The sequence below is a fragment of the Aphelocoma coerulescens genome, chromosome 27 (assembly GCF_041296385.1).
Source record: "Aphelocoma coerulescens isolate FSJ_1873_10779 chromosome 27, UR_Acoe_1.0, whole genome shotgun sequence".
Classification (NCBI taxonomy): Eukaryota; Metazoa; Chordata; class Aves; order Passeriformes; family Corvidae; genus Aphelocoma; species Aphelocoma coerulescens.
Window position 1 is genome coordinate 4652572 of NC_091040.1, and position 12148 is coordinate 4664719.

The 12148-nt window shown below is 50.5% G+C and overlaps 3 pseudogenes; all 3 read left to right on the forward strand.

Annotated features, from left to right (window-relative positions):
- Nucleotides 1-580: 580 nt before the first annotated feature.
- Nucleotides 581-1341, forward strand: LOC138099282 (feather keratin Cos1-2-like; annotated as a pseudogene).
- A 3848-nt stretch (nt 1342-5189) lies between these two features.
- On the forward strand, nt 5190-6208 carry LOC138099246 (feather keratin Cos1-2-like; annotated as a pseudogene).
- A 4781-nt stretch (nt 6209-10989) lies between these two features.
- LOC138099286 (feather keratin Cos1-1/Cos1-3/Cos2-1-like) lies at nt 10990-11744 on the forward strand (annotated as a pseudogene).
- The last annotated feature ends 404 nt before the right edge of the window (nt 11745-12148 follow it).

Genomic DNA, 12148 nt, shown 5'->3' on the forward strand with positions numbered 1-12148 from the left:
AACAACCCTTAAATTAACTTCATTGTCCTTGCCCATGGCAAGGGGGGGTTAGGACTAGATAATCTTTAAGGTCCTTCCCACCCTTAAAATTCTATGATTCTTTGATTCTATGACTCAGTTCAAACACACCTCTCTCTTAAAAATTCAACTTCCCTCCTTCATTCATGAATCTTCTATTTCCTCCAGCCCTACACTGCACTGCAGGGTGTGGCATGGGGGGAGTTTTGGTCACTACACAACTGTACATTTCTGCCTCCTCACATTTTTCTCTGTTCCAGGATGAGCCCTTCCTATAGGTTGGCATGGATGCCAAGATGGGAAAACTACTTTGCCACTATAGCTTTGCCATAAACAAATCCACAGAAATTACGTGCCGGCATGGGATACCACCAGACCATGATCTGAGCATTCTGCCTGTGCTGATGTGTTTACATCCCAGAAATACATGGGCTTGTCCTCCCGGCACTTACAAAAACCCTCAAGCAGGAAAGAATATGGCACGTGCCAGGAAATGAAAAGGCCGCACTGCAGGAAACATGGAGACAGCCCCTGCCATTAGCTGGGATGGTGCACATTTGCCATGAGCTGGTCACAAAATTATTACTTCCACCAAGGTGCTACTGGGCCTGAGGCAGTGCAGGACTGCTATAAAAGGCAGCCCAAGTCTCTGCTCTCACATCCACTTCTCTCACCTCCTCCTCCTCCTCAGGAATCAGGTGAGTGGGAAGCCTCCAATCCTTCTCCTCCTGCTTCCAGCCCAGCTCTTTCCTGGCTGGAGGTCTCAGCTGATCGGGGCTGTCAGAGCCCAGGGCTGGGAGCTGCTTCTGCTGGGAGAAGGCAGGGGGGAGAAGATCTTGTGCAGAGAGAGGCTGGGACTTGGCTGAGGTGGCTCCTGGGCTTTGAGGTGGGCAGTGCAGTGTGGGCCAGGAGGTGCCTTGGCTGCAGGGTGCTTGGGGCAGTGCTGCTTCTCAAGCGTCCTAACATTCTGCTTCTCCCTGCCCTCTGTGCCAGGTGCACCTGGGACCCCGAGCCATGTCCTGCTGCCAGCCCTGCAACCCTTGCTGCCAGCCCTGCGGCCCCTGCCCGCTGGCCAACAGCTGCAATGAGTGCTGTGTCAGGCAGTGCCAGAGCTCCACCGTGGCCATCCAGCCCTCCCCAGTGGTGGTGACCCTGCCCGGGCCCATCCTCAGCTCCTTCCCACAGAACACCGTGGTGGGATCCTCCACCTCCGCTGCCGTTGGCAGCATCCTCAGCTGTGAAGGAGTGCCCATCAACTCTGGAGGCTTTGACATCTCCTGCATCACCAACTGCTATGGTGGCAACAGATGTCGTCCCTGCTAAATCTGCTGGCAATGTCCTTGGGCACGATTCTTCAAGATGCCAGAACTTGGTTCTGGGAGGGAGATAGAGCTTTGGGACATTGAATTTACAATGTCAAGCCATTATTCCCTTCTACTTTTCTTTCTCCTCTCTTGCTCTCTGTGTCTCCCCAGACCAGCCTAGTGGGGACATGTTGCCCTCCCTTCCTCTGCAGGGTGGGCAGATGCACACTCTGCAGGAGCTCCACTGCATCTTAGTGGCTGCTCCTGGTGCTCTCTGTGAGCCATCTCCTTTTCTTCTTTTAACTCAATAAAGTTATTTTGCATCCAAGCCTTGTCCTCCAAGTTCTCTTTCTTTCCACAGCAACTCTTCCAGTCTGCTCAGGGTAAAAGGTGGAGAAGCAGAGGGTGGGAGTCCCTGCAGTGAATTTTATTTTGTGCCCTTTTCCCTTGGAGCTGAGGAAAACGTACCTGGCTACTGCACAGCCAATGGCCATCAGGAACACCGAGGCTCCAGAGGGTAGCAGGAGTGGGTTGGTGTGTGAATTGATATGTGCAAGTCACCAAACCGCAGCTGAAATGCAAAGAGTCAATTTATTTCATTACCTCATTAACTGAAAGGTCCCATCACCAGGCTACAGAGACACATGAAATGGCAACAGTGGCACCGTTAGGCTCAGTCCAATCCTGGCAGGTCACTGCCTGTCCCGATATCTCAAGGGGCCTCATGCACATGCAGTTCATCGCAATGCTGTGCTTTTGTGACCTCTGAGCTTTTTGATCTCTCTGTCTCTCAGCAGGAGGCTCAAGACTGTCTGTGAGAGATGCCCTCTTAAGGTTCTGATAGCTTTTCTATTATCCCTCAAGCGACAGAGGGTAATCAGCAGTAAATATGTGAAGTTTCTCATGTGGATATTCTCAGCCTCCCCCGCTACAAGGTCACTTTGTGAAATCTATCATCTTCCTCTCCAAATCTTCCAGTTTTAACCTTTTCCTCCCAACAGCTGGGAAACAGCAATGTGTGGCAACAGCCCACAACCTCATCTCTACCTTCTCCTCCTCTCCATTACCCAGTCCAGGGTCCACACACATCTCATAGAGTCCCTCAGCTCATGCAGCGCCCAGCTCTCTCATAAGATGCAGCACTGAGGTATTTCAAAAGTTAGGATTGGTATCAGCCATACTCAGCATATGCAGTGGTAAATGACTTTTGCTTGAGTATGTGCAGATGACTTACTGCTTCACTGTTAATTCACATTTCTCCCATGTACGGGTAGATGTAATCTGTCCATCAGTGTCTTCCTGACTGAAGCGTTTGACCAAACCCATGCCCAAGGGGGACTGCAAGACAGACAAAGGAAGATGGACCCTGGTGAAGACAGGGCCTGCCATAGACAGCCCACAGATCATAGAGTCATCAAATGGTTTAGGTTAGACAATCTTGTCCCATCCAGCTGTTGTGGGCAAGGACACCTTCCACTAGACCAGGCTGCTCAAAGCCCCACTGTCACCAAAAACCTGGAAATAAAATCTCCAACCAATTTCCTGGGTGAGAAAGCTGACATTATTTTATTAGCAGAGCTGGATGCATGGGGATGTCTCCTCAAAGCATGCTCAGTAACCCAACAGACCAGGTTGTATGCTGAAAACAAATACATATTCGTCATGCATATATGTTAATTATTTCCATAGACTTGTTTTGATATGGTTCCAGATCTTCCGATTAATCTTTTCTCCATGAGACTATCTCAAGTAAGTGGTCAGGTCATAAGGTACTTCTCTTATCATTTGTCACTCTGACACACAATCCTTGTTCTCAAAACTAAGATGCTGGCTAATACATGATATAAGGAAGGTGATATGAGGAAGCATTAGGCCACATTGATCTCTGGTATTTGTACTAAGCACTGTCTGCTACAAAACTAAGCATTAACCATGAATATAGGGATCATACAGTATGTGCTAAAGTCAAAAGAATTTTCCAACATCTTCCCCCATTGCTGCAAAGACTTCTTGAAGAAATACAACTTGTTTAGTAACAAATGCCCCCTTTGAGAATTTAATATAATTTCTTTAAAGTCTCCTATCCAGTTATTCTATTAACTGAGTCTGCACAGCAGGAAGCACTGAATTAAACAAGTGATTAAGGTCATGAGTACTACATCGCATTACAATAAGTACAACAGATTGTTTTAACCATCCTAAGCTGAGGAGTATCGGGCCACAAAAGCAGCCAAGAGAAATCTAGTCCCTCTCTCTCTGTAGCACTCGTGCCTGGTTTCTTTAGTTATTTCTTTCTTTTCCATTAGTCAGGAGTTATTGGAAAGACTGAACACATCCCTTTAAATTCTTCACATCCGTGATTATGTCTCAACAAGAAGTAGTCAATTGCTGCTTGATTTTCAAGGGCAGCTTCTCTGACTTGTGTCATTTCTGTCCTCAGACCTGTTAATGCTTGTGAAGTGTAATTTACATCTTTAACTAAAGCACATGTGTTTCTCTTTATGGTGTGATAGTTCACAGCTACCCCAGCTCCAGGTGTTCAAAGGGCAGCAGCAACCAGGTCACTCTCACTAGATAGAGTAACTAGAGGATCACAATCCTCTGTCAACTGATAAGCTGAGCAGTTTTCTCTTTTGTGCTTCACATCCTCTTGGTGAAATAGTAGAGGAGTTAATCTACCAATCACACAGGGCACTTGAGAAATACTGGCCAGAACATGAGTAGGCCAGTCAGCCACACAGCAAAACCCATCCTATAGGTAACTTAGTGTGCTCCCAGGCATAAGAAATTTGTTTGGTGGCTATTGCATTTTCAGGGAGGCTGTAGCTGTGTTAGATGTTAACACTTAGAGGAGCAATTGACAAATACTACACATTGCTTTTCTCTGCACAGCCTGATTGTGGCAGATGTTATCCCAACTTGTGAATCACCTCAGCCCTGCGTGTCAGGACAGCAGCTGGGCCCTGCCAGGTGCTGGAGGACTGTAGGAAGTACAGGTGTCATAAAGGGTGTCATGTCTTTGCCCATGTCTGCTGCTCATGGAGTGGGTAATGGAGAGGAGGAGAAGGAATGAATGAGGTTGTGGGCTGTTCCTCTCACAGTGAAGATTGTTTCCCATATTCACTGCTGCCACTCTTTGCATCCAGGATCTCCCTGATGGCCATTGGAGTAGCCAGGGATGTCTTCATCAGCTCCAAGGGAAAGGACACAAAGTAAAATCCACTACAGGGACTCCCACGCACAGGTTCTCCACCTTTTTCCCTGAGCAGACTGGAAGCGTTGCCACAGAACAAAGGATGACTTGGAGGCTCAGGTTTGGATGAACAACCTTAATGAGTCTAAGGAAGAAAAGAAGGTGGCTCACAGAGGGCATCAGGGGCAGCCCCTAACATGCAGTGGAGCTCCAGCAGGGTGTCCATCTGCCCCTCCTAAGGGACAGAGGGCAACACATCCCAACTAGACTGGCCTGGGGAGACACAGACAGCAGGTGGTAAGAAGGAGCAGAGTGGAAGAAGGAAAGAACATCGAAAGCTCCGTCATGTCCCCTCACGTGGCAGTTCTTAGGCATTTGAGCAAGAAGCAACAGAGTGATGCCCATTTCCTGACAACTTTGCCACAAACAACCTAATCAGAAATGACCCAAGTAAACATCACCTGCCCACAAGAGATGCCACTGGCACCTGATCAGAGCCTTCTTCCTGTGCTGACGTCTTTCTGCCCCAGAAATCCTTGTGCTTGTCTTCCCAGCACTTACAGAAGGAGCCCCTCATATAGGAAGGAATGCAAAATTACCAGGAAATGAAGAGGCCGCACTGCAGGAAACCAGGACACAGCCCCTGCCATTAGCTGGGATGGTGCACATTTGCCATGAGCTGGTCACAAAATTATTACTTCCACCAAGGTGCTACTGGGCCTGAGGCAGTGCAGGACTGCTATAAAAGGCAGCCCAAGTCTCTGCTCTCACATCCACTTCTCTCACCTCCTCCTCCTCCTCAGGAATCAGGAATCAGGTGAGTGGGAAGCCTCCAATCCTTCTCCTCCTGCTTCCAGCCCAGCTCTTTCCTGGCTGGAGGTCTCAGCTGATCGGGGCTGTCAAGCCCAGGGCTGGGAGCTGCTTCTGCTGGGAGAAGGCAGGGGGGAGAAGATCTTGTGCAGAGAGAGGCTGGGACTTGGCTGAGGTGGCTCCTGGGCTTTGAGGTGGGCAGTGCAGTGTGGGCCAGGAGGTGCCTTGGCTGCAGGGTGCTTGGGGCAGTGCTGCTTCTCAAGCGTCCTAACATTCTGCTTCTCCCTGCCCTCTGTGCCAGGTGCACCTGGGACCCCGAGCCATGTCCTGCTGCCAGCCCTGCAACCCTTGCTGCCAGCCCTGCGGCCCCACCCCGCTGGCCAACAGCTGCAATGAGTGCTGTGTCAGGCAGTGCCAGAGCTCCACCGTCGTCATTGAACCCTCCCCAGTTGTGGTGACCCTGCCCGGGCCCATCCTCAGCTCCTTCCCACAGAACACCGTGGTGGGATCCTCCACCTCCGCTGCCGTTGGCAGCATCCTCAGCTGTGAAGGAGTGCCCATCAACTCTGGAGGCTTTGACATCTCCTGCATCACCAACTGCTATGGTGGCAGCAGATGTCGTCCCTGCTAAATCTGTTCTGGGAATGTCTTTGGCAAGAGCATCCAAGAACTCAGAACCTGGTTCTGGCCAGAGATAAAGCTTCTGGACATTCCATTTACAGCTTTGGACCATTGCTTGCTTTTCCTATTCTCCTCTCTTTGCTCTTTGTGTCTCCCCAGACCAGTCTATTTGGACCTGTCACCCTTCCTCTCTCTTCAGGGCAGTCCAAAGAACACCACAAGGGAGCTCCATCTTAGTGGCTGCTCCTGGTACTCTCTGTGCGTCATCTCCTTTTCTTCTTTAGACTTATTAAAGTTGCACTGCATTCAAGCCTTGGCCTCTGAGTCGTCTATTTTTCTCTGGCAACTCTTCCAGTCTGCTCAAGAAAAAAGGTAGAGAAAGCAATGTGTGGGGCTTGCTGCAGTGGATTTTACTTTGTGCCCTTTTCCCTTGGAGCTGATGAAGAACATCCCTGGCTACTCGGCAGCTAAAGGCCATCATGGAGGCTATGGCTCCAAAGTGTTTCAGGAGTGGGGATGGGAAACAACAACGCCTGGGGACACCCCACGTCCTCATCTCTTCCCATCCTTCCTTCATTACCTGGCCTAGGGTCTGTGGCCAGCACACCTGGGAACAAGTGGATGAGATCCAAACATCACACAATCTCTCAGTGCCTGGCAGGGCCCAGCTGCTGCCCAGACACTCAGGACTGAGGTGATTCATAAGTTAGGATTGGTAACAACTCAATCTGTGCACTGGAGTTCCCATCGCCATGAACCTGACACCTCCAAAAGGATCTAATGTTCTGTTCCAGGTGTCCATCTTCCCTGTGCAAATGACTTGTGGCTTCACTACTAATGCCAACATTTAGGAATGTTTTCAGCTGTACTTGAAAATTTCTGTTTGGTCCTTGGCCTTCAGCCCCAGGCAGGGCTCCAAATCTCATCATTCCCTGGCTATCCACATTCTCCTGGGTGCAGAAAATGAACTCCCAAAGACATTGCTGGGCTCCAAATACCAGCTCAGGTTCACAGCATTCTGTGATGCATGTGGCCTTCCACATATGCTCCTCCTTCCTAGATCGCTGGGCAGAGACAGCAGCTGGCTTTGTCCTTCTAACTGGGTGCTGGCACATCTTGCTGTGTCCAGAAATGAAGGCTACACCTGCTCCTAGTGAGACCTGTTGCCCAAGCACTGCTCTCAGTTGCCAGAACCAAATCATCTCTAGTTCCTCTTTACTGTGTGTGCGTCCCCCCAGGGGCAGCCCCTCCACCCGGCTCCATTTGGGAACCACAATATAAAAAAGGCAATAAGCTACTAGAGAGTGACCAAGGGAGGCCATGAGGATGGGGAAGGGTCTGGAGGATCTGTATGAGGAGTGGCTGGGGTTGCTTGGCCCATTCAGCCTGGGGAAGATGAGACTGAGCTCAGACCTCATTGTGGTCTTCAACATCTTCCCAAGGGGCACCAGAGGGACTTTGACCTCTCCTACATCACCAGGTGCTATGGTGGCAGCAGGAGGTGCCCCCCTTGCTAAAGACATGGGTGACAGACCAGACAAGGAGCCCAGAAGATGATTCCAGACTCAACTAAGCAGACTGGCCTTGGCTTTCAGAAGGGCTGAGTATGTGTGTCTCCTGCCGCAAAGGAGGAGCCCTTTGGAAAGGGCCTGCCTGGACTCTCTGGAAACATGGCTAAGTGTCTCATTCACTTCCTCTGCTTTCTCCATTTCTACCTTTTGCTTTGTTATTTTCATCTTCTCTCAGTCTTGACACCCACCAACAGCTTTTTAGGGGGACTTGCACTGACCTGTGGCTGCGCATGGTGATCCTTTCACACTTACCCCCTCTCAGAGACTTCATGTTTCTCTTCCTTGACCCATTAAACTCTGCTGCATCCCAGCATCTGGCTCTGTGTGGTCCTTTCCTCTCTGGATCCTCTGTCAACATGCCACAGGAGAAGGACATGCTCTGGGACAGTACAAGTGGGTGAGCAAGTGGACCTTTCTCATTCCTGAAAGATTGAGAAGACAGGACTCTCTGCCTGCTGGCCTCCTTCAGGCCCTGATCGTTGGAGGTGAGAACAACAGCTCTGGCTACTTCACAGCCGGTCACCATCAGCCCTTCCCTTGCTGCATGTCTTCCCAGAAATGTTCCCCTTGGCCTCAGAATGTGCCCTGTAGTGACCCCAGCTTGTGCTGTGTTCATGGGAGGATCCCAGTGCTGCAGCAGGCCCTGAGAGGTCCAAAGGTCCCCAAGCACACAAGGCAGCTCCCCCTGCTCTTGGCTGAGCTGTGCTGGGGGAGATGGTTTGGACAGAAGATGTCCACAAGTATGGCAGTAGGAGATAGTAGGAGAAATCACCGAGGCTGATTCTGGGAGAAATCACCCAGAGCCTCCTCCTCATCTTCCCACCCATCGCAAGAAGGAGGGGGCATGGCATGAATGCACAGCATCATTTCTGATGTCCCAGTATCAACAATTGCAGGCAGTGGGGAGTCTGCTTGTCCCAGAAACACCACCCTCTTCAGCCATGGGAGTACAATATTGAGACACTGCTTCATGCAGAGGAGCTCTTGGTGCCCACAGAATCCCTAGGAAGAACCACTAGAGAGCTTTAAGGTTTCATGTAATTATTGCTCAGGTATTTGAAGCCATCCTCAAGCATGAAGGAACTGTCAAATGCCTCTCAAGGAGAATATTTGGCCATTCATATCACTGTGGCGGTAAAGAAGTTTTAGCTACACTTGATCAGAATTACTTCCCCTTCCTAACAAGGACTCCCATCAGGCTCACTGCAAAAGAAATTTGGAGAGACAGAAATGGGAGCTTGAGTGCCACCAAAGAGGTTCAGTCCAAGAAACATCAGGAGAAGTACAACGGGGAGTGCTTGGTCAGTGCCTGGGAAAGAGAAGAGGAAAGCTTCGAGAATAAAACTTATTTCAACAAAAAAGGAAGAGCACAACATTTCTGTCCATCCTTCCTCCCCCCATTTTTCCCTGCTCCAATGTGAGCCCATCTGTTGTGGGTGGAGAGGGAGCTTCAGACAGTTTATTAAATAAGCCTGGCCCCTGAGTCACGAGGTGCCGAGAAGAGCCCCTTGCTCTCTAAACCCCTTCTCAGAGAGAAGAGTCCGGGGGTGCCTGGATCTTATCTCAAAAAAAAAGATATTATGCTGTAAGATTTGGAAAGAAATGCTCCAAAAAATACAAGCATCTAAAGTCCTTGGTAGATCTACTTCGTATCTTTGGCAAGTTGAACAGATGGAGCTAGTTATGGTCATTTCCATAATGTTATTACCTGGAGATCTTAACTGCAGTATTTCACATTCTCCCTGGACCTCTTTGAACCCCCCAGGGCACTTTCCCAAAGGATTCTTCCTGGCAGGTCCCTGAGGCAACAAAAATCTGCATTTATGGAGTTCAGGGTTGCAATTTTGCCCTCTGCTCTGCACAGCCACTGCAAACCACAGACAGGAGAGCTACCCCAGCTTTCTCCAAAATCCCAGTAAGGTCCCAGGTCTGCAGGTGTGCACAAACTTTATGATGTCCTGCTCATGTTTTGCCTCAGGCTTCTGTCTTACACGTGTCTGGAGTCAAGTGAGGAAGACAAGTCTGTGAGTCAGAGAGTCAAGGTCAGGATGAGGCCCCATGACAGTATTCAAGGTCCAACAATATCCAGTGGACGCCAGGAGTGTTCGTAGAGGAAAGGAAGGTCCCAAGTCAAGCTGGGAAGTCACACATATGTCAGAGTCCAAATATATGTCAGAGATTGGTGAGCTCCATGGCCAGATACAGGCACAGATGTTCGGGGCCAAGTATTAGAATTTTAGCTTGAGAGCTCCTCCTGTGCAAACAGAAGTTGGACCTGGCTGAAGCCTCCTGGCAGCACCATCTGCCAAAGTTCCCAGCAAGGCCACTAAAGGGAAGGGAGCAGCACTCAGCTATGCCATGTGGGTTGATCCAACTGTCCTACATCTCACAGCAGAGCAACACCTCAAGATGAGCTCCTTCAGTCCAAGACCCGTTTGCTGGGAGGTCTCAGCCCTGCTCAGCTGGTCAGCACCAGGCTGCTGAGCTGTAGAAGTGCATCTGGCATTGGCCCGGACAGGAGGAGCCTGTGTCCCATCCCAGTCACCAGCAACATTACACCAGAAGGGCATCCACTGAATGATAACAACCTGCAGAAGTGGACAGGCTTCCTTGGTCTTTCTCCCTTTCCATGAAACAAGAAATGGAGAGTGCAGGAGGCCAAAGCTGATTTCAGTGCTCTGCCAGGTTGAAGCCATGGCCATTCAGCTGTAGATTCCAGACCAAGTGCCATTCCTGATGTCAAAGGGAACGTGTTTCTCTCTGACATCATGAACACACCAGGGCAGAGTCCCATTGCTCCAACCTGCACATGCCCTCAGGAGGGTCACCCAAGCACAGAATGACACGCGTGTGCTCAAACACACCTGCGTGGAATAATGCAACGATCTGTATGCTCACACAGAGTCAGCAAAGACAGAAAGAACAAACAGAAAAGATGGGCAGTTCTGGGAACTCTGCTGAGGAGATACTAGGGACAAGTGTGGCAGAACATTACTTTGGTATCCTGGAGAAGGATCAGGCCCCAGACAACTCCTGGTATTCCCAGAGGACCCACAGAGAGTGCACAGAAAGAGGATGAGCTAAATGAGGCCAACACAATTTTTCTATGAGCACTGTCAGAGTAGCAACAGGCTCCAACCCTCCCAGCAGATGCAGACCTGTGTGCAACAGTGAGTGACCATCACGGAGAGATGGGAAAAGCAAGAGGAAATGATGGGTCATGTCCCCTCACATGGCAGTCTTTGGGCATGTGGGCAAGAAGCATGAGAGCAATGCAATCACTCCCATGATCTGAGCATACTAAATTCACTGAGCATTCTTTCTGCCCCAGAATTCCTTGAGCCTCTCATCCTGGCCCTTACAAAAGCTTTCATAGAGGAAAGCACACGGAATTAGACAGGAAATGAAAAGGCCACACTGCAGGAAACCAGGACACAGCCCCTGCCATTAGCTGGGATGGTGCACATTTGCCATGAGCTGGTCACAAAATTATTACTTCCACCAAGGTGCTACTGGGCCTGAGGCAGTGCAGGACTGCTATAAAAGGCAGCCCAAGTCTCTGCTCTCACATCCACTTCTCTCACCTCCTCCTCAGGAATCAGGTGAGTGGGAAGCCTCCAATCCTTCTCCTCCTGCTTCCAGCCCAGCTCTTTCCTGGCTGGAGGTCTCAGCTGATCGGGGCTGTCAGAGCCCAGGGCTGGGAGCTGCTTCTGCTGGGAGAAGGCAGGGGGGAGAAGATCTTGTGCAGAGAGAGGCTGGGACTTGGCTGAGGTGGCTCCTGGGCTTTGAGGTGGGCAGTGCAGTGTGGGCCAGGAGGTGCCTTGGCTGCAGGGTGCTTGGGGCAGTGCTGCTTCTCAAGCGTCCTAACATTCTGCTTCTCCCTGCCCTCTGTGCCAGGTGCACCTGGGACCCCGAGCCATGTCCTGCTGCCAGCCCTGCAACCCTTGCTGCCAGCCCTGCGGCCCCTGCCCGCTGGCCAACAGCTGCAATGAGTGCTGTGTCAGGCAGTGCCAGAGCTCCACCGTCGTCATTGAACCCTCCCCAGTGGTGGTGACCCTGCCTGGGCCCATCCTCAGCTCCTTCCCACAGAACACCGTGGTGGGATCCTCCACCTCCGCTGCTGTTGGCAGCATCCTCAGCTCTGAAGGAGTGCCCATCAACTCTGGCGGCTTTGACCTCTCCTGCATCACCAGCCGCTCCTGTGGGAACAGGTGCCTTCCCTGCTAAAGCTGCTAACAATGTCCTCGATCAAGAACCTCCACAACCTCAGAACATGGTGTTATACAAGAGATAGAGCTTTAGACCTTTGTATTTAAAATATCTCTTCATCTCTGGCTTCTTCTGTAAAGGATGGCAGGAAGCATCCATCCTGCAATACTCATTGTCTACTTTTCCATTTTTCACCTTCCTCTCTCTCCTTTGCTGTCCACATCTCCCTAGGACAGCCTAGTGGAAACTGTTGGCCTCCATCCCTCTGCAGGCCTGACAGACAGACACCCCCATTGCATCTTAGAGGCTGCTCCTGGTGCCCTCTGTGAGCCTCCTCCTTTTCTTCTTTAGACTCAATAAAGTTGTTTTGCATCCAAACCTGGGCCTCTGAGTGCTCTTTCAATCTGTGGCAACTCTTCAGT